Source organism: Panthera uncia, chromosome D1, assembly GCF_023721935.1.
Source record: "Panthera uncia isolate 11264 chromosome D1, Puncia_PCG_1.0, whole genome shotgun sequence".
NCBI lineage: Eukaryota > Metazoa > Chordata > Mammalia > Carnivora > Felidae > Panthera > Panthera uncia.
Genome location: NC_064808.1, coordinates 16,916,551 through 16,936,623, shown reverse-complemented (window position 1 = coordinate 16,936,623; position 20,073 = coordinate 16,916,551). Strand labels below are relative to the sequence as shown.

The following is a 20,073-nucleotide window of genomic DNA, read 5'->3' as shown; positions in this document are numbered from 1 at the left end:
GTCTGCCAAGCTACTGAACCGCTCACCGGTGAAACGGTAAAATGCGAATGATAGCGCAGTTAGGATCAAATGGGGACATGCACAGGAAGCACTGACCCCAGGACTTTTCCGTTTCATCTCCCGTTCTGCCCTGACAGGCAGCGCTGGCTCAAGGCTCCCCACTTGGGTATCTCGACGCCCTTGCTCACCCCGCCCCACTGCCCACAGCACCCTGTTCTCAATTCCACACACACACACACACACACACACACACACACACACACACCTGCCCCCTCCTCCAGGAAGGCTTCATGTGCCTGCTGGGGTTGTCCGTGCATTGTCGTCAGGACATTAGAGGAGCAGCCTTACTTTGGCAGCTCTGCCCGGAAGTTACTAGAGCCGGGCTTTCCAGCTCACCATGAGAGATTGTAGGGACTGCCAATGGGCCCAACAGCCCGTTTCACAGATGGGGAAACCAAGGCCCCGCAAAGGGGAGCATGTGCCTGGGCGTAGCTAGTGTGGCATTGGAACCGGAGCCCAGGACCCCTGCCTGCAAGACTCAGGGCAGGGGGGTGGAGGGTCCACTGCAGCTGCGTCCTCCTGGGGGTGAAGACCGCCCCCCCCACCCCGCCCCACCAGGGGTCTGCTCATTGGGTGGGTGGTCTGCTTCTTTCAACACGTTTGAGGGGGGGTGGGTTAGGGTGGAAATGAAACGTGGAAGCTGGGAGTCCCCCAGATGAACCTCGTCCTCAAGTATGTGTGGTGAAGAGGCCCAGAGAGGCTGGGACACACCCATCATCCAGATGGGGGCCGAAGCAGGGCCCGCAGGCGCCACGTGAGTCCGCGAGCAAGGCCTCGCTGCGCCTCATGCTGCTAAAACAGTCTCCGTTGTTTCTTGAGGCCAGTTATTTGTTTCTTTACCGTACCCCTTTTGGAGAAAGCCGAGACCGCCACCCCTCCTGGGGAGTTCGCTCCCCCACCCCTGAACGCTCCCCAGTTCTCGCGAGAGCAGAGCGGGCTGCCACCGGGGGCGTTAGCACTCACCAGCTTGCAGAGCGCTAATGACATTTGCATTTTGCTCGCTGTCGAAATGTGGGCTGGGCGGTGGGGATCCCACGGGGGGGGGGGGGGTACGCGGGGAGTTGCAGCCCACCCGGAGAGGCAGATATGCGAGGCTGGGGCCCCCGAGCTGCTCTGTGAGAGGCAGTGAAGAGGGAGGAAGGTGGGGACAGAAGGAATGAATGAGCGGGTGGAACTGAAGAGTTTTGTCTGAAGACTCGCCAGGGACACAGAGCAAGCCCCAGTCCGGTGCTCCACCTTGCCGTGCAGCCCCTGACGATATTCTCCTCTGCATCACATCCCTGGCATTTGTTGAGCGAATGCTCTGCATGGCCTTCACAGACTTTAACTGCCTGCAATCCTCGGAGAGAGATGGTATTATTATCCCTGTTTTATAGGCGAGGAGACTGATGCTCTGAGTGGACACCTAACTTACCCAGGGTCCACTTCTGGAAAAAGATTGCCCCAGCATGTGGCCATGATCTACCTGCCTCCAAAGACCATGCTTCTGACCACTGTGGGCATTGACTCTTGCACGTTGTCGGGGTTTGAACACAGCCAGGAAACAATTCTCTGCCCTGGCCTGTGACCAGCATCCGCCTGACGGCATGTGGCCGACCCCTGCCCTGTACCCGGGCTGCAAGTCTGACCGCTACAAAGGAGGGTGGATCCTTGGGGAGAACACCCAGCGGCGAGTCAGGAGAGACGCAGGGTTTAGGCCCCACTCTGCCACCAACTTGCCATGTGACTCTGCACTAGTCCCCGCCCTTCTCTGGATGTCAGTCTCCTCGATGGTAAAATGAGGCCATTGGTCTGGCTGGATGGAGCATCCCAAGAATGCATTTTCACATGCGGAAGGATCTTGCCTCCGATGCGCTCACACTCTTGTGGAGTTCCCACCCACTCACTCCAGCATATACATTTATGTTTTACATCAAAGCAAACCGCGAAACATTTGTCGAGCTTCCCCACTCTGCAAAGGGCACGGTGCTAGACACAGTGGGTGTGATGCTTATGTATTTTTATGCAGGGCATACACACACAGGCATATGCATACCTTTGTGTCTCAGTCTCGCTTCCAGGCAAGTTCAGCTGGGACCTCTATCCTGATGCATGACCCCAGGTTCCTGCTGTCTTTGCCCCATCCCACAGCCCCCTTGGGATCCAGAGAGCATCTCAAACAAAAAGACACGTACGGCAGTGGGAGCTGATGAGATCTCCCCAGACCAGGCAGTTATGGCTGATGTGCTTGTCTCTGACAGGTGGGCATCTCCTGGACAGCCCGAGCTTGCAGTGGCCGGGGCTTCTGACACCGTCATCAGAGCAACTTGAAACCCTTGACTTTGGCGTCTAGACACGGGCCCAATACTTTTCCAGGCCTCCCAACGCCTGCCACCCAGGTAAGGGAGTTCAGGCTTGCTCAGCACCGGGTTCTATGCTGCACCTGTTGTCGTCACTAATAGAAACCATGAGCAGGGGCACCCGGTCATTCTTTATCACAGTGTCCTCTTTTATACCCTTCCAGAGCAGGAGAGCCCAGTGGCTCAGGCTCTAAGGTCCAGCAGACCTGGGTTCGAATTCTCACACCACCAATTACTGGCTGCGTGGACCTTGGGCAGGTGTCTCGTCAACCTTTCTGTGTCTCAGTTTCCCCATCGGTCAAACCAGGAAGGAAGAGCACCCACATTCTGGGTTTGTGAAGATGAAATATAGGAAAAGGGCTTAGAACAGGATGGGCACAGAGTAAGCTCCGAATTCAAGAGACGGTAACTGTTCCTAAGGGTACTCCTGTGCTCATGACGATCCCTAATGAGTTCGTTATCGTCTGTCTCCTGCCAGAAGGCGGAGTCCATGAGGGCAGGGGTTTGTCTGCCTCATTCTTAATTGAATCCCCAGATCCCAGCACTGTAAACTGCCCCCCACTTTTTTTCAAGTTTATTTATTTTTAAGAGAGAAATAGAGAGGCAGAGGCAGAGAGAGAATCCCAGGCAGGCTCCACACTGTCCATGTAGAGCCCAACGCGGGGCTCAAACTCATGAACCCTGAGATCATGACCTGAGCCAAAATCAAGAGTCAGACGCTTAACCGACTGAGCCACCCAGGCATCCCTGGCCTTCATTTGTTGAATGGATGAACGTATGAAGGTGTTTTGCCTGTTTTATACAGAACCCGCAGGACAAGTCCTTGAAGGTCCTTGCATTAGTCTGGATATGAGTTTGGTTGTGTGTGACAAAACCCCTAATGATAGTTCCTTCAATGAGAAAGAGGTTGATTTTCCTCTAAGTAAAATTGTTTTTTTTTTTTTTTCATTTTTTTAAATGCTTATTTATTTTTGAGAGAGAGAGGGACAGAGCATGAGCAGGGGATGGGTGGAGAGAGAGGGAGACACAGAAACCGAAGCAGGCTCCAGGCTCTGAGCTGTCAGCACAGAGCCCGAAGCAGTCTCGAACTCATGAACCGTGAGATCATGATCTGAGCTGAAGTCGGGTGCTCAACAACCTGAACCACCCAGGCGCCCCGTCTAAGTGAAATTCTGAGCTAAGAAGATTTTTCCACACAAAACTGTTAGAGGCCCAGCTTCCTCTGTCTTGTGGTTTCACCATTGCTGATCTGCGTGATCCACGATGGCCCATGACAGCCTCTTCAGCAAGAAGGAGGAAACCACAGAAGGAGAGGGTGCCACTTCCTTTAAGAGGGTGCCCACGTCGCTTCCATTCATGCCCCATCAGCCAGAGTGCAGTCATTCTACAGCACACCTTGCTGCAAGGGAGGCTGGGAATTACAGGCTTCATTCTGGGTAGCCATCTGCCCAATTGCCATTCTATTTCGAAGGAAGAAGGGCAACATGGATACTGGGGGACCCTCCACCTTGCCCGATAAGATGACCCACCCCTTTTTTTCACCCTCCCTCTCCGCTTCCTCCCTCTGGCAACCGGTGATCTTTTGAGCGTCCCCAGACTTTTGCCTTTTCCGGAACATCATAGAATCGGAATCATACTGTAGGTAGCCTTTCAGATTGGCTTCTCTCACTTAGCAATATGCATTTAAATTTCCTCCATGTCTTTTCATGATTTGATGGCTCATTTGTTTTTATTGCTGAATAACATTCCATTGAATATACCCTAGTTTGTATACGCATTCACTTACTGAAGGTTGTCCCGGTTGCTTCCGATTTTAGGCAATTAAGAACAAAGGTGATACATTCATATGCAGGTTTTTGTATGGGCCTAAGCTGTACCCAGTTGGGTAAACACCTAGGAGCATGTTGGCTGAGCTGTATGGTTGAGAACATATTTGGCTTTTTAAAAGACCACCAAACTGCCTTCCAAAGTGGCTGCAGCATTTCACATTCCCATTCCCACCACCAACGAATGAGAGTTCCCGTCGCCCCACAGTCTTGTCGGCAATTGGTGCTGTCAGTTTTGTGGATTTTAGCCCTTCTGGTGGGTGGGTAGTGGTATGATCCCCATTTTAGAGGAGAGGATTATAAAACTTAGAGGGGCAGCTTGCCCAAGGTGGTGCAGCAGGTAAGAGAGCCAGGAACATGCTGGCCCAATACTCTCTGGCCACACCCCGCAGCCTCGGCCCAGGGCAGGTCTCCCTGAGACTGTGGACCAAAGCCCCGGGGTGACTCTTCCTGCTCCAAGATCAGGGGTGGCTGCATCCCGGGACCCTCATTCATCGTGTAGGGTCTGTCTCCCCTACAAGAACCCAAGGTCAGCGAGGCAGAACAACGAGGAGAGGGGACAAAGCGAGTGGATCTGGGCCAACGTTAGATCAGCCAAAACATAGCCCAAGGGGGAGTCAGGGGGCTGGAGAGGCTGGGGTGCAGGTGGCCTGTGACCAGTGCTTGAGTCTGAGGGCCCCTGGGTTCAACTGGGGAAGGTGGGAGCTACTGCCCAGGTCAGCAAGAACCAGTGATGGGCCAGAAATGATGGTTGGCTGCAGGGGAGACCAGGGCAAAGGCTGAACCGAGGTCAGATGCCACATCAGTTGGGAGCCAGTCCTCAACTCCAAACCTGATCAGGCGAGACAAAGTGATTTATTAGCTTTTTATTGGTTTCCAATATATTGACAGTTTGGGGCATGTTTATTGGTGTCCAAGGCAGAGCCAAATCCAAGGTTCAAATGATGCCTATGTCTGTGCCTTCTGCTTTCCTCCTTGTGGGTTTCCATCCCTGGCACCCGGGCCCGGTGGGGTGGCAGGGCAGTGATGAACAGACAGCTCAGGACTGACATCCCACTCATTTCCAAGCCCGTGGAAGGAGAGCTTCTTTTTCCCAGGATGTCCAGCCGAAGTTCCAAAGTTGAAGCTTATTGGCTGGTCTCAGGTCACGTGCCCGTCTCTGACCAATTACTGAAACCGGGGTGGGGGGGGTGGGAAGAGAGAATGTGCTGATTGGCCAGACTAGGTCAGAGTCGATGGCCGGTGGGGGAGCGTGTGTTATCAGGGGGGGGGGGGGGGGGGCGGGGGGCGTTGGCCTGAAATTGGGAGAGGGCTGGAACCCCAAAGGGAAAACCCGGGTGCTATTTTCAGAAGGAGGAAGGAATGCTAGGGAGACAAAACAACAGGTGAGCCTGTTGATGCCATGGCAGGGCCTGGGGGACACGGGGGAAACGGGAATGCTGATTTGTCCCAAACGGTCCCTTCTGTAGTTTACAGGAGGAGGGTGGCCTTGCTCTGACAGGTGCACCTGGGTTTCTGTGGATCTGGTATCTGAAAGCCTGATTTATGCACCTGCAGTCCCACACTCACACGCATTCACATACACAGTGTACCTCCAGGTGATGCTTCGCGTTCCAGAAGGATTGGCCCCGAACGTCCCTCCCATATGGAGTTGCTGTGCACTGGAGAAGCCACCCTACTCTCAGCCACCCCATATCCTGCTGCCTTGGGTTCCCCTCTACTTGCTGGGAGGACCTTTTCCTTCCTCCCCCAACTCCCTCGTGGCTGGGGAAAGTTTCTTGAGCCACTTTAGGGTTTATTTGCCCCAAATGGGCTCCCAGAAGCCCTGGGCCTATGAAGACCCCCTTCTCAGAACAGCTGCAGCCCGCCCTCCCCTCAGATGCACTGAGGCGTCTCAGCGGAGAGGCAGGGCTGACTGAGCAAGGACCCCATCTCTGTGGAACCCAGGGGCCTCCGTGGGGTTCCAGGGAACATGGGAGCAGGCCGGCCTCTCGACTTTCCCTGACGTCCACCGTGGCAGCTCTGTTATGCATTTAGGGTGCGGTGTATGATCTCATTTGAAAGAAGATTGTTCTGTAGGAAAAAGATTGAAAACCGCAGCATATGATGCCGCCTCCCAGACAGCTGTGGCCAAGTGCTTTTTACGTTCTGTCCTTTGCTTGATTTTGGTCAACCACAAACCTCCTTGCCCTTCACCAGTGTGTGTGTGTGTGTGTGTGTGTGTGTCTGTCTGTCTGTCTGTCTCTCTCTTCTCCGTCTCTCGTGCCTGTGGATTCTGCAGCTCTGACTCACCACGTAGACCAGCTCAGTGTTCAGCACTATCCTGCCTTATATGGTGTGCTCAGTGCTGCTGGGTCAATGAGTGTTAATTCATTTCTTCAGCCAGTGACTATTGTGTTCTCATCATGTGCCGGACGCTGCTTTACTTGCCAGGGATAGAGAGTGAGCAAAGCTGAAAGGTCCCCACCCTCTCCTCTGGGAGAGCCCCTGAGGGCAGGACCCTTCCTCTGGGTGTCTTCCCCCCCCCCCCCCCCCCCCCCCCCACACACCGCTTGTCCAGTGTTTCGTTCAGTGCTGAGCCATAGTTGAACTTGGTCTACGAGTTGATTATTTTCCACACTATTTTTCAAAGCCCCCACTGACGCTGCAGAGATTCTAGAATGGCTTCGTCCTCACCCGGTAGGACTTACAAGACACAGCTTGCCATAGGTCCTGGAGAGGGACGGGGGCGACGGTTAGAGATCTGTGTGCAGACCCAGTGGGGGGAGGTGCACAAGTAACCGGAAGGAATTGGCCAGCCTTCGCTCCGGTTGTACCTTGCTCATTCAGCCTCTCAAGGGGCTCCCGGCCAGTCATAAGGAGATAGACATGAGAGCAAAGACATACAACGTAGGGAATAAGAGAGTCCAGAGCAGAACTATAAAGGCTTGTAGGTTCCAAGGCCAGATCCAGAGGTCACTTCCGGGTGGGGACGGTGGTGAGGAGTCAGGGAATGCAAAGCATTCCAGCTGGGCTTCGAAAATTGGGGTACCGGACAGGCAAGGATGCCAGGAAGGAGCAAACAGAGCGAAAGCCTGGAGGTGGGAGCCTAGGGCTTGGAAGACTGTGCCAGGCAGGAAACAGGATGGATGCAGACAGCTTCTTCCCTGCTGGCCTCCAGGCTTGGCTGCGTGCAGGTATGTGGCCATCCTACAGCCCGGGTTTGGAGTCAAGTGGCTCTTCCATTTTCCTTTGTTCCCCTCCATCCTCAGGAAGGGGAGTTGCGGAGGGACCGTTCAGAAGAAGGGACCCAAAGTAATGAATCCCCCCAACTCCAAGGTTCTTAATGGGACGGAGAAACCATGTTCACCTGTAACTTCTCAAGGCACGACAGAGCCTGGGCTGGAAGTCAGAAGACTTGGGTTCTTGTCCCAGCCATGCCACGGATGTCCTCAGCTTCCCTGTCCTGTACTTTGTCACTTGTGAAATGGGAGGGGGGGGGGCGCTCCCAGCCTTAGACCTTTAATTCTAAGTCAGACCTCGGTGCAGATCCCAGCTCTGCCAGTAGTATGGCCTTGGCCCTCTGAGCCTTGGTTTTCTCATCTGTAAATTGGGGATAATGACACTACGCATCTCACAGGACTGATGTGGAGATTCCATGAGGTCACTAAAGGAGATAAAGCGCTCACCAGCTTGTCCACCAGAGGGTCAGTACTGAGTGATAGCACTCATGCTGTGGGTGTTCTTATTATTTAGATTTTCAGTTTTATGACTCTGGGAGGAATCCTCAGTAGAGTCTTTGCTATGTAGGTGCCTTTGGGCAGCTTAGGTCCATGCCCCCCAGATACGGTGATCAGGACAAGTCACACCCCTCCCGTGGGGGAGAGCTGCCTTCCTCAAAATTACATTTATTCACTCAAATATTTCCTGAACACCTGCTGTGTGCCTGGGCCTCTGAGAGCTGAACGGGACACCCAAGCTCCCTGCTCTCAGCAGCTCAGGCTGCCGCAAAGCGCGCTTTGTACCTTCAGCTGGCCCCGCCGACACCGTTGGCCCAGGGACCTCACGCCGAGCATGGTGAGCTCAGCTCTGCAGGCTGGAACCCTGGGAGAGATCCCACCTGTCTCCCAGGCTCCTGGATCTTTCCTACCCTCTCCCTTTCCATCTTGGGGCAAAGGCTTGGGTGAAATGCCAGAGAACCCAGTGCAGTTAACTGGCCTGGTACCACACCTGGACCGGAGAGACCGCTTGGATTGCCAAGCCCTGGTTCAGCGTTATGCAAACTAAGTGCTTTGGAGAAGAAGAATGGCTTGCCACCGGGCACGGATTGCAGGGTTGTGTTTCATTCATTCCCCTGTTGATGTCTGTTTGGATCTCCAACTGCAAGAGCTTTTGGAAATTTGCAGAGGAAGCAGAGCGGATTGGAAGGCCCTGAGGGGTCCAATCTGCCCTGTGCTCACCTGGTCCTTTCTGGGTGGTCGTGGGCCTCTCGCCCACGTGGGTCCTCGGTTGCCAGGATCCGGCAGAGAGCCGGGCACGCAGCGCCTTCAGTCAGTGGCTGGTGAGTGGATGGACAGATGGACAGGCGGCAGTGGGCTCCCCGTAATACATGCTTTCTTAGCCTCGGTCCAAGTTTCCAAGGTGGTTGGAGACACCAGGCTCTGGCTTTGTTTTTGATTTTGGTTCCTGGGCATTCGCAGTGGTTTTCAAGTCACAGAGCGGACTCAGAACAAACGGTTTTTGAGCTTGTCAATCTCTCATTTGCAGTTTCAGGAGGCGGCACAGCGCGCACACCCTGATCTAGGGTGGAACTTGCTTCCTGACACTCGAGAGTTTAGAGCCCTGCTCCAGGGCTGGGTGACCTCGGGCATGTTACTTAGTCTCTCGCAAATTCAGTGTCCTCATCTAGAAAATGATAGCACTGCCTGGGTGGCGCAGTCGGTTAAGCGTCCGACTTCAGCCAGGTCACGATCTCGCAGTCCATGAGTTCGAGCCCCGCGTCGGGCTCTGGGCTGATGGCTCGGAGCCTGGAGCCTGTTTCCGATTCTGTGTCTCCCTCTCTTTCTGCCCCTCCCCCGTTCATGCTCTGTCTCTCTCTGTCCCAAAAATAAATAAAAAACGTTGAAAAAAAAAATTAAAAAAAAAAAAAAAAAAAGAAAATGATAGCACTAATAGCATCCAACACAGAGGGCTGTGATGAGCTTAGATTAAATAATGGGGATAAAAACACAGAGCCGAGCTCTGGGCACATGGTAAATGTACCAGAACGATGATGGTGATGTGTTTAATGACCCCTTAGGCTATTTGTTGCATAGACTTCTCTCTTCCAAACCGATTTTTGCATACTGCTTTGCATTTTTCAGACAAAAAAATTATTTTTAAAAGTTATTGTTACAGAAGTAATACGTGGTCCTTAAAAATTCAAATGATCCAGGAGGATTTAAATTAAAAAGCAAATGCCTCATCCACCGCCAGCCAGTTCCTTCCCTTGCCTAGTGTGCAGCTTCCCAAGTCTGGAACTCTCCTCCCTTTTTTTTTTCTCCCCAGGAGCAGGGGACAAGTGTGCAGTCAGGTGAGGACAGCGATCAGGTGGCTGTTGTGTTGAATTGCCATCCAGGTCAGAAGTCCAGGCCTCAGTGGTCCCACTGGAGCAGGGGATAGCCTGGCATCCTGGCTGCAGTTTGCTCTCTGTCTTGAGGGTCTCCGGCGTTCCGGGTCCTGGAGTCCTGGCAGGTGGCCTGGGGCAGGCCACCTTCAGGCCAGGCTTGGAGGGACAGACTCACCGACACTGTGTCTGGCCGCATGCAGGCCTGGCTCCCTCTTCTGTCAGGGAGCCCCAGGCTCAGTCCAGCCCGAGCTTCCGTGCTCCTGGCAAGACATTCGCTCATTCCTGTCCGCCTCCTGAGAGTCTGCACGTCCGCAGCTGTGCCCTCTGGTGCCACACTCCTTCCCTCCATCAGGAACAGCCCCGGGCCTAGCATGGGGCCTGGTGCATCACTGGCACTAAGTGGACCCACAGCAGGTTTGAATTTTAGCATCACTAGGGTGCCAAATGTGTCATCTGCCTTTACTTCTTTAGCTCTGACCATCTGCCACGGAGCCCCGCTACCCATTTGAAGGACATTCCATCCCAGGCATATTGGGGAGGGAGGATTCTTGCCCCCAGGGCATGTTACTTAGCTTCTGTCAAATTCAGTGCTGTCGTTTAGAAAACGATAGCGCGAATAGCGTCCTGTAGGGGTCTTGGTGGCCCCTGTGTGGCCCAGAACACTTAGGGTAGGCTCCTTTGGCGAGCCTTGAGGTCCAGGGAGGGCGAGCGAGCCGTGGCCATTTCCACGCCATCCTGGGCCCAAGAGTGGAGTTTGGCTGCGACTCCAAGCGGTGAGTTTGGGTGCATAGCCTTCCAGCCTTGCCCAGGCTTCTCAGGGTGGCCCCGTGGAAGTCCTGCCACCTGGTGGGAGGGCTCTTCCAGCACTCGAGCCTGTCGTTCTCGGATCCCCCCACTTTCACTTCTTGCTGATATCCAGAGACGCTCAACAACCCTCTCCCCGGGCCTGCCGTCTCTGCCTGCCCCTCTGCCCAGGCTCACACGCCTCCACCTTCACAGGCTCCAGCCTATGCCCCGCCGAGAAGTTTCCAGGGCCCAGAGGGTGGACGGTCTTCCTAGCCCAGCAACCTCTGTGCCTGGCCTTGGAAGCCAGCAGCCCCCAAGACATGGGATCCAAAGGCTTGGCCGCCATCTTGGGAAAAGGGAGAGAGAGAGAGAGAGAGAGCTCCCACAGCAGAGCAAACAAATCAGGAAAACTTGTCTCAGTAAATTCTCCTGCCATCCACACTGGCTACCACAGATAGACCGGGACCTTTCGTGCATTTGGGTACCGAACGCCAACTCTAAACCAGATTGGGTCAGAGACTGGAAATGAAAGAAAAATCAGACAAGATCGAGCTCAGAGGGCTCAGATGTGGTCCTCAGACAAGCAAGCTCAGCATTGCCTGGGGACTTGCTAGAATGCAGATCTCAGACGCCCTCCCCAGACCTAACGAATCAGAGATTTGCGGGTGAGATCCAGCAGTCTAGACTTTGACAGGCTCCCCCGGGGCTGGAGATGCAAGCTGAAGTTCAAGGCTCACTGAGCAACAGGCAGGTGGCAAGTGGTCCAGGGCCCTGTGATGCAGTGGCACGTAGACAGGGTGACACAGCCCACGGTGACACAGTCCACGTAGATAGGGATTGTGAATGACTTACTTAGAGGTGGACAAAGAAATCTGTGTGTGACTTGGTGGAGGGGAGTGGATTCCTGGCGGAGGGATCAGCACATGCAAAGTCCCTGAGGCATGATAGAACAGAAGCGTCCAGGACCTATAAGTGGTATTGCTGGGGCAGAGTGCGGGAGGAGCATGGGGGGGAGGGGAGGGCTCATCAATGGGCTTCTTGTGCTCTGAGTTGGGTTTCCCCCAGGAGTGCTGGAGAGCCGTGAAAAGGTTTATGCAGCGGGGAGGGAAGACCTGCACCCTGGGAAGACGGGTGGTTGAGGTGAAGGGCCTCAGGACCACAGCAGGTATCGGGCTGTCTTCTGGAGGGCAGGGATGAGCCTGTGGTGGATGGGGAGTAGGAAGCAGGGTGGGGCGGGGATACCCTGGGTCCTGGAGGAGTCCTGCCCTGTTGCCAGAACACGAACACCGGGGAGCCACTACTGAATGCTGGAGCCCGGGTGGCCCTCTTCTGTCCGTCTCTTTGTACCTCGGGAACACTCTGTCTTGCACCGTGATTAGTCTGGGCGTCATGCCTTCCACTCCAGAGTCTCCGTTTGCCATCTCTGAGGGAGAGGAGACCACGGTCCGCACGGCTAGGTCCCAGACCTAGTGGCTGCACCAAGAAATGCAGCAGCATGCCTAGAGCCCCTCTGACGGTGGAGCTGGATGGAGGCTGGGAGCGCCTGAGAGGGGCCCAGGCCGATGGTGGGCTGGGTCAGGAGGCGCCTGGCCTCCGCCCCTCAGGGCTGGCGTGCCAGCACCTTGGAGAGGAGGTGGTGGGGGAAACCCCCAGCCCGGCCTTCTCCTTGGAGGCCCAGCCTCCCTCACTGCCTTCCTAGGGCCAGGCAGGCACAGGAAAGGGAGCTGGGGCCTCTCCCAGGCCTGGGGCTCCCCTTTGGGAAGGGGCCTCTGATGAGCTCATCCTGCGGTGAGTCTGGGGCTGAGGGGAGGGAACCTGCAGACTGCCGCCAGGATCCTGAGTCCCTGGGGAGGCCAGAACTGGGGAGAGGGAAGGCCCCTGCATGAAACCGGCGTCTGGCCGGAGGGCCAGACAGGGCCCCATTTGACCGGCTTACCAGCAGCTCTGGGCGGGCAGCCTCTGCTTCCCTTGCCCCCGCCTCTGGGGTAGTTCAGGCCCCAATGCATTCGCTTGGAGCCCTGAGCTGCCTGGCCTGGCCTGTGTGTATTCAAGGATCACGTTAGCCCAAACCAGCAATCAGTGCGGGCGTGTGGTGAGCGCTCGGAGGAGGTGCGGTCCTGGTAGAGGAGGTGCTAGGCCCCCTCCCTCAGGATGGCTCAGGCCTTTCCGCTTCGCTCTGAGTGCAGATTTAACTCTTGAGGGAAGCGACCGGCAAGGATTCCTGGCCTCCCCAACTAGCCGGACCGGGAGGGGTTTCAAAGTCCTCTGTTTCGACTCCTTGAGAGGTGTTCATTGAATTCTGCTTACATACTACTGGCGACGGAGAGCTCGCTATCAGTCCAGACAGCAGTGCTCAGATGGCCTTGAAAGTTGTTTTCCTGCTTTGCACAGGAGCAACCGTGAGCAAGTCGGATCTCTCCTCAGTGTGTGGACCCCGAGCGGAGACCGGTCTTCTCTGCTCATCTGCAGGCCCGAGGGTGGCACATCCCCAGGAGAGATGTCAGCCCTTCCCTGGCAGATAGCAGTGCCCAGCATGTGATTGGTTCTGTCCCCACCTCCCTCAAGCGGACCCACCAGTGCCTTACAGACCAGGCCAAGCCACGCCTTCGGCTTTCCTCCTAACTTAGAGACCCCAAACTTTAAGATGCCCCGAGCCGCCCTCCAGCACTGATCTGCGGAGGCTTCTGGGAGGCCTGTCTCCCGGAGGCCTCCTCCCTCATGCTGCCACCTCCCAGGTTCCCCATCCTTCTGCAGAAGCTGCCTCCCCGTATCACTGGGGCTTCACTTCGGGGTGTTAGTGAGGCCAGCTGGTGGGTGGGTAGTAGTTTCTCCCACGGGGTAAGGAATAACCAGAGGGCGCCACCGTGAACCCACCGGTGGAGAAGGAGTCCCCAAACCGGCGGTGACCTCAGGCCTCAGCTGCCGCTGCCACTGCTTCCCACAGGGTGTGGGCATCACCCCCAACCATGCGTCGGCCCCTCTGGACTTTGTTGCTGGTGTCACTGTTTGGGGTTTCTTCACAGCTTTACGGAGGTATAATTTTCACTGCTGTGAAATTCGCGTGTTTTAAAGGCATGATTCACTGGCTTGTAGTAACCGTAAGAAGTTGTGCAACATCGCTACGATGTCCTTTGAGAGTATTTCCATCACCCCCCGAAAAAGAAACCTGGTATCCACTTGCCATCAGTTCCTGTTCCCACCCCCAGCCCCAGGCTCCCGCCGTTTCCTCTCTGCCTCTGGAGAGTTTGCCGTTTCTGGACATCTCATATACATGGAAGCACATAACGCGTGTGGATGCCTGTTTTTTATATCCTGGCAGAGGCGCGAGGAGACGGTGCCCACTCACTGATACGCCCACCTTTCCACAGCCGGCCGAGGCCACGTCCTGGGTGTGTTTTCTTAGAGCTGGGAGATCTCCTGGAGACACTGAGTGCAATCTTTAGTCTAGTGCAGGAAGGAGATCCTGTGTGCCCAACCTTACACGAGGACCCTCTGACATCTGCTTGAATACCCGTGGCGACAGCCAGCTCACTAACCCCGGGACTAAAAGAAACTTGCTTGTCCTGATCACATGGTAAGTGCCAGGCTTGCTGATGTCATTTGATCCTTGGGTTCGTCCGCCAAGATGGAATCATTTTACAGCCGACGAACTTGTAGTTCTGAGGGGTTGAGGCGCTTACCCAGGGTCACACAGGTAGGAAGTGGGTGAAGCCAGATTTAAACCCCAGGTCTGTCTGATTTCAAATCCAACTTCTTAAAAAAAACTTTTTTTTAAATGTTTATTTATTTTTGAGAGAGAGAGAGAGAGAGAGAGCGAGCATGAGTGGGAGAGGGGCAGAGAGGGAAACAGAATCCGAAGCAGGCTCCAGGCTCTGAGCTGTCAGCACGGAGCCCGATGCAGGGCTCGAACCCACACACCGTGAGATCGTGACCTGAGCCGAAGTCAGACGCTTAACCAACTGAGCTGCGTGGCACCCCCTTCAAATCCATCTTGTAACAGCTGCACCCCATTTCCAGTCTTCCCATGCGGTGGGGGATACTCCTCTTTGTAATCGGGGCAAACTTCGTATTCCTGTAACTTGCACCCATTGTTGCTAGTTTTGCCAACAAGACCCACGCAGACCCACCCGCCTGGACGTGCGTCTACGTCCGCCCCACCAGCGCTTTTCGGTGGAGAGCCACGTGGGGAGGATGCGAGACAGGGGTTGGGCAGGGGCCGATCTGACCCAGGCTGGCCCCTTGGACCTTCTGAGGATCCCTACAACAGCCTTCAGCAGCATGGAGTCTGCTGGAACTGCTCGCCATCTAGAGGCCCCCCCCTTAGAGAAACCTGGGGCACAGGAGGCTCAGGGCCTCTGGTCTGAATGAGTTCTTCCCATGCTTCAAAGGAAGAGGCAGGAAGAAACAGACGTGGTGTAAGAGGAGAAGGATGGGCCTGGCAGCCCACTGACCCCCGTTTTACTTTTCTAGCCAAATGGGACTCAGCATGAAACAGGAGGCCACGATTCACTTCCCCTACCCGCACTGCAGCTCGATCTGCCCTGGGGCGCAGAAGGGGAATGTGCCCCAGGCTGCCTTCTCTCCCTTGGACACCCCGCCCCCCAGCCAACCCAGCGTGGGCTTGGAAAGCCGGACGGCCCAGCCCAGAGCCAGCCTCTCTGATGCCACTGCCAAATACCAGACCACTTATCGGGCTTTCCCAGAGATCTGGTGTTCCCCCAGCAAAGCTGCAAACCTGCAATTAGGAAAGCAGCAAAGGGCTTAACTTGCTGTGGGCTGTGGGCTTTTCGGTGGGAAAGATAAGCTTGGTCTGGATTAAGCTGGAGGGTAAAATAATATTTACTCTCAAATAATACTCTCTGGCTAGGAGCAGTCTGGGCCCTGGGGCTTCCAGGGGTAGGATCTGCTGGGGCGTGGCAGGGCAGGGGGTTGTTGGGGGAGGGGGTCTGCCCCCTCTTACCAGGTCCCCAAGAAGCCTTGCCTGCCTATCGACTCTTGGCCGGGCCACGTCACCGCAGTGCTGGCTCTCATTATGAAATGAAAATGAGGCAAGCTGTAACGTTCGACGCGTTATTATCTGTGGAACACTTAGCCTGTGCAGTTATCTCATCCAATCCCTATAACTATCTTGGGAGCCAGGCTTATAACCCCCACATAGGTCCAGACTTAAGTCCCAGCTCAGTCACCTCAAGCTCTTGACCCTGGGGGAGTGGCCTCATTTCCCATGAGCCTCACATTTCCCATGGGAAATGGGAGTGGTAACAGGTGACTGAAAGGGCAAGCAGTCATGCGGATGAGCCATGGGGTATATAAAGCCCCTGACCCGGGATGCCGACAGGGCGGGGAGCTTAGTCGGTTAAGTATCCGACTCTTGGCTTCAGCCCAGGTCATGATCTCACGGTTCATGAGTTCAAGTGCTGCATCGGACTCTGCGATGAAAGTGTGGAGCCTGCTTGGGATTCTCTCTCTCCCTCTCTCTCTGCCCCTCCTACACCGCCTGTCTCTCTCTCTCTCTCTCTCTCTCAAAATAAATAAATAAACTTAACAACAACAACAACACCTAACCAGTGCCCTGGCTCCGAATAATGCTTAATACATGGTAGGTTGTCTTATGAAATACTAGTATTTCTGGTAATCTGTAAGGCTCGGGTATGTGAAACGGCCGCTCTTCAGGGGCAAAGCTGAGAGTCAGGCTCAGGGGGCGTGGCCTCCAGCGGCTCAGCCAGGGAGAGGCCAGGGCAGGGGCTGGGTGGGCAGGGAGGCCCTGCCTGGCCCTTGCAGGGGTGGCCATTCAGACAGCCTTGAGCTCCAGAGAGGGAGGAAGGGTCCCAAGTGCTTCCTGTCCACACGACCCTTTGTGGAACAACAACCAGGCCATTCTCTGTTCATCCCATGCCTCACTGATTTGTGCCCCTGGGGGCACAGAGAGAGGAGCATCCTGGCTCATTCCTGAGGAGAACAAAGATGGAGGTCAAGGCTGTCTCCCGACAGGGCAGGCGCTGGCTCCAGGGAAGGAAGGGGGTATTGAGAATCAAGGGGGGCGGGGTGTGTGCCAACCTCCCCCCACCCCCTGGAGGCTGTAAAGAAAAGCCCTTCTGGATGCCACTGTAGCCCTCACCACCCATGACCTAGCGGTGAGGCCTGGCGAGGCCCTTGCCCCTCCCTGGGCCTTGTTTTCTGATCTCCAAACTGAGGAACTAAGCAGAAGGAAACACTGCCTCGGCTGGAGAAATCAGGGAGGGCTTCACGGCTGAGGAAATGTGAAGCTGGGCATTGAAGGGTGAGAAGAAGTACTCTAGGCTGACCACAGGGGCAAAGGTATTCCGGACCCACCTCGCAGCACCTGCAGAGACCTGGTGGCATCAGAGTGGGAGGGCCGGAATGGCCCTTTCGCGATGCTTTGTGAATGAATAATACCAAATAACGCATGTTCCTTATGAGAAAAAGGATAGAAGTCAGCTGAGTATAAAGCATAAAAGAAACAGCACCGAAAGTCAGCATTTGAAACCATTTGAGCCCTTTTTAACATGATTAAGAAAATAGCCTTTCAGCTCTGTAATACATGGAGAATCTCGGATTCTGGGCAGACAGCAAAGAACAAAGAGCTGTCTTCTGGAAGCAGAGCCAGGCCCCAAGTGCTAGACGGACGGACAGCGCTTCCTGGGGGTGGGGGCTGGAAGATCACGCCAGTGGGGGCAGACACAGGGGACCGCCGGGACAGCGCTGGCGCCTGCTTCCCCGCAGGCCTTTGCAGAGCCTGCGGCAGGACCGCCAGAGCTGAGGGGGGTGGCCGAGGGGGAGGGTCTTTGTAGGCGTGAATGAGGCCTCGCGGGAAGGGCCGCAGGGCTGCTTCTGGGAAGTCCCTGCGCCTGTCAGCTGGCAGAAGTGGCCATCTCGCTGGCGAGCAGCTGAGGGGTCCCCGTGATGGCTTAACTGTGGTTTCCTAAGGCGTCTGGCTTCAGGGTGCAGCAGGTTGGGGCGGGGGGGGCGCTGATGACACCGTGAAGTCACTGCTGGGGTCTTGCCAGCTCTTTGATGCCACCTTTAAAATACGGCTCATCTTAACGGACAGGGGCTAAGAGGGTGGCCTGAGGCCTGGAGTGGTCTGTCTGCTCCTTGACCTCCAGACTCAAAGCTTAAGGCTCATGTGGCATGTGTCCATGCCCTCCTTGGGCTCCTAACTCTAATTCCCCAGCCCCCACAGAGTGAGTTTTCCCCATGAGGGCGCCCCCTCCCCCCCCCCCCCCCCCGCCTCCCGGGCAGTCTGAACACCCAGGACCCCTGGGGGAATCTCCGTGCCTGGTGGGTGGTTGGGGGGGGTGCCCACCTGAACCATCATCACCTTGGCTGTGAAAACAGGACAGGGGTGTTCCATTTCCTTCGCGGCCCCTGTGAAGTCTGTTAACAGTAATTATGAAGTTATGGGGAATTCCCAGGCCTCCTAATTAGTGTTAATAGGGGCTGGGTGAGCCATTCCTGGGAAAATAGATGTCTTTGTTTGCCTTCTCAAAATTAGACCACTGTGTTCTGCCTTTAGGTGTGATAGAGCTGTGTTCCCTTCCCTCCCCCCCTCCGCACGGTCCTGCACCCCTGCACACTCCTATCCCACGCACACGGTTGCACATATCTGCTGGCCACCGTATTCACCGCTCACACACACATGCACACACATACACACACATACACGTAGAAACACACATGCACACACACAGCCGCACAACGGACTTCAAGCCTTTGGATGCTGGATTAAGATGTCATTTTGCAAGGCAGGTGCCGAACACCAAAGAGCGTTTCAGCCACTCTCCCAGCCCTCTTTGCCGATACCTTTAGGGGCTCCCCTCCCCCACACCGTACCCCGACCCCAGAGACCCCAGTGCGCCAGCCTCCCCAAATTAGACTATATTAACAAAGCATTACGTGTTCCAATTAACGTGGCAAGTGAACCTGGCTGGCTGAGCAGGCTCATAACACGCCCCCCTTCCCGCTAACAGGCCGAGGCCCATTTCCCCAGGAGGAGGGAGCCACGCCCGGGCTCCCCTCTGTCTCTGTTGGAATAATGAGGTCCGGCGTCTCTGTGCAGGCCTGTGGGAGGCTCCCTGCCATCTGGGTCTGTGGCCACCCCGAGGAGGTTTCCCTTGGACCAAGCAGGAGGGAGGGAATGAATGAAGGCACGAAGCTAGCATTTTTGGGGCGGTACTGGGCGTCGAGACTGTGCTAGGGTCTTCTACTTTGGATGATGCTCTTTCGACTGAGTGGTAGGTACCTGCAGGGCCTGGGGCACTCTTCCCCGAGTCGGGGGTACCCAGACTCTCAGGATCAGCCCAGTATGTACTAAGAGAATACCAATACTCCTCAAAGACTTGGAGAACTATACCTTATTTTTATATTAAAACAACTGTGGAGGGGCGCCTAGGTGGCTCAGTCGGTTGAGCGTCTGACTTCAGCTCAGGTCATGATCTCGCGGTTTGTGAGTTCGAGCCCCGAGTCGGGCTCTGTGCTGATGGCTCAGAGCCTGGAGCCTGCTTCGGATTCTGTGTCTCGCTCTCTCTCTGCCCCTCCCCTGCTCATGAGCTCTCTCTCTCTCTCTCTGTCTCAAAAATAAATAAAACGTGGGGCACCTGGGTGGCTCAGTTGGTTAAGAGTCTGACTTCGGCTCAGGTCATGATCTCACGGTTTGTGAGTTCAAGCCCCACGTTGGGCTCTGTGCTGAAAGCTCAGAGCCTGGAGCCTGCTTCAGATGCTGTGTCTCCTTCTCTCTCTGCCCCTCCCCCACTTGTGCTCTGTCTCTCTCTGTCTCTCAAAAATAAATAAATGTAAAAAAATTTTTTAAAAAATAAAATAAATAAATAAATAAAACGTTAAAAAATTTAAAAAAACAACTGTGGAAATATTTTGAAATAAAATGACATATATATATGTGATATGACATATATGCATATGACATATATATATATATATATATATATATATATATATATATATATATATTATGAATCTGTGAGGTAAACAGATTTCCAGGCAATTTTGCTCTCTCACTTTCTTCTCTGGGCTGGGTCCCCAGATTTCCAGGTGTGTGTGGATAATAAGACTTCTTCTGTAGCCAATGCAGGAACAGAGAAGCAGGGGTTTGTGTGAGGTCCTAAGCCGTAGCATAATGCTGTGTGATGTTGGACAAACCCTACACCATTCTGATCCTCTTATCTCTGAATGGCACAGTGGCAATGGTAATAACACACCCCCAAGGCCAGGGTCACAGTATGCAATCTGGGCAGCTGCTGGGGGAAGGGGCTATACTTAAAAAGACCCCACACTTGGCTTAATGCTCTGCTGTTACCATCTTGAGAAAATTTTTTTTTTTAATTTTTATGAGAGAGTGTGCGAGGGAGGGGCAGAGAGAGAGAGGGAGACAAAGGATCTGAAGCAGACTCTGCACTGAGAGTGCAGAGCCCCATGTGGGGCTTGAACTCATGAACCT

General features: G+C 54.8%; 1 long non-coding RNA gene across 1 annotated transcript in view; it reads left to right on the top strand.

Moving 5' to 3' along the window:
• The window catches only part of LOC125912902 (uncharacterized), a 129,442-nt gene extending 125,931 nt beyond the window's left edge, over positions 1 to 3,511 (top strand). The window contains exon 3 of the long non-coding RNA XR_007454867.1: positions 2,301 to 3,511. This is a non-coding gene — a long non-coding RNA (uncharacterized LOC125912902). The remainder of the gene's footprint in view (positions 1 to 2,300) is intronic.
• The last annotated feature ends 16,562 nt before the right edge of the window (positions 3,512 to 20,073 follow it).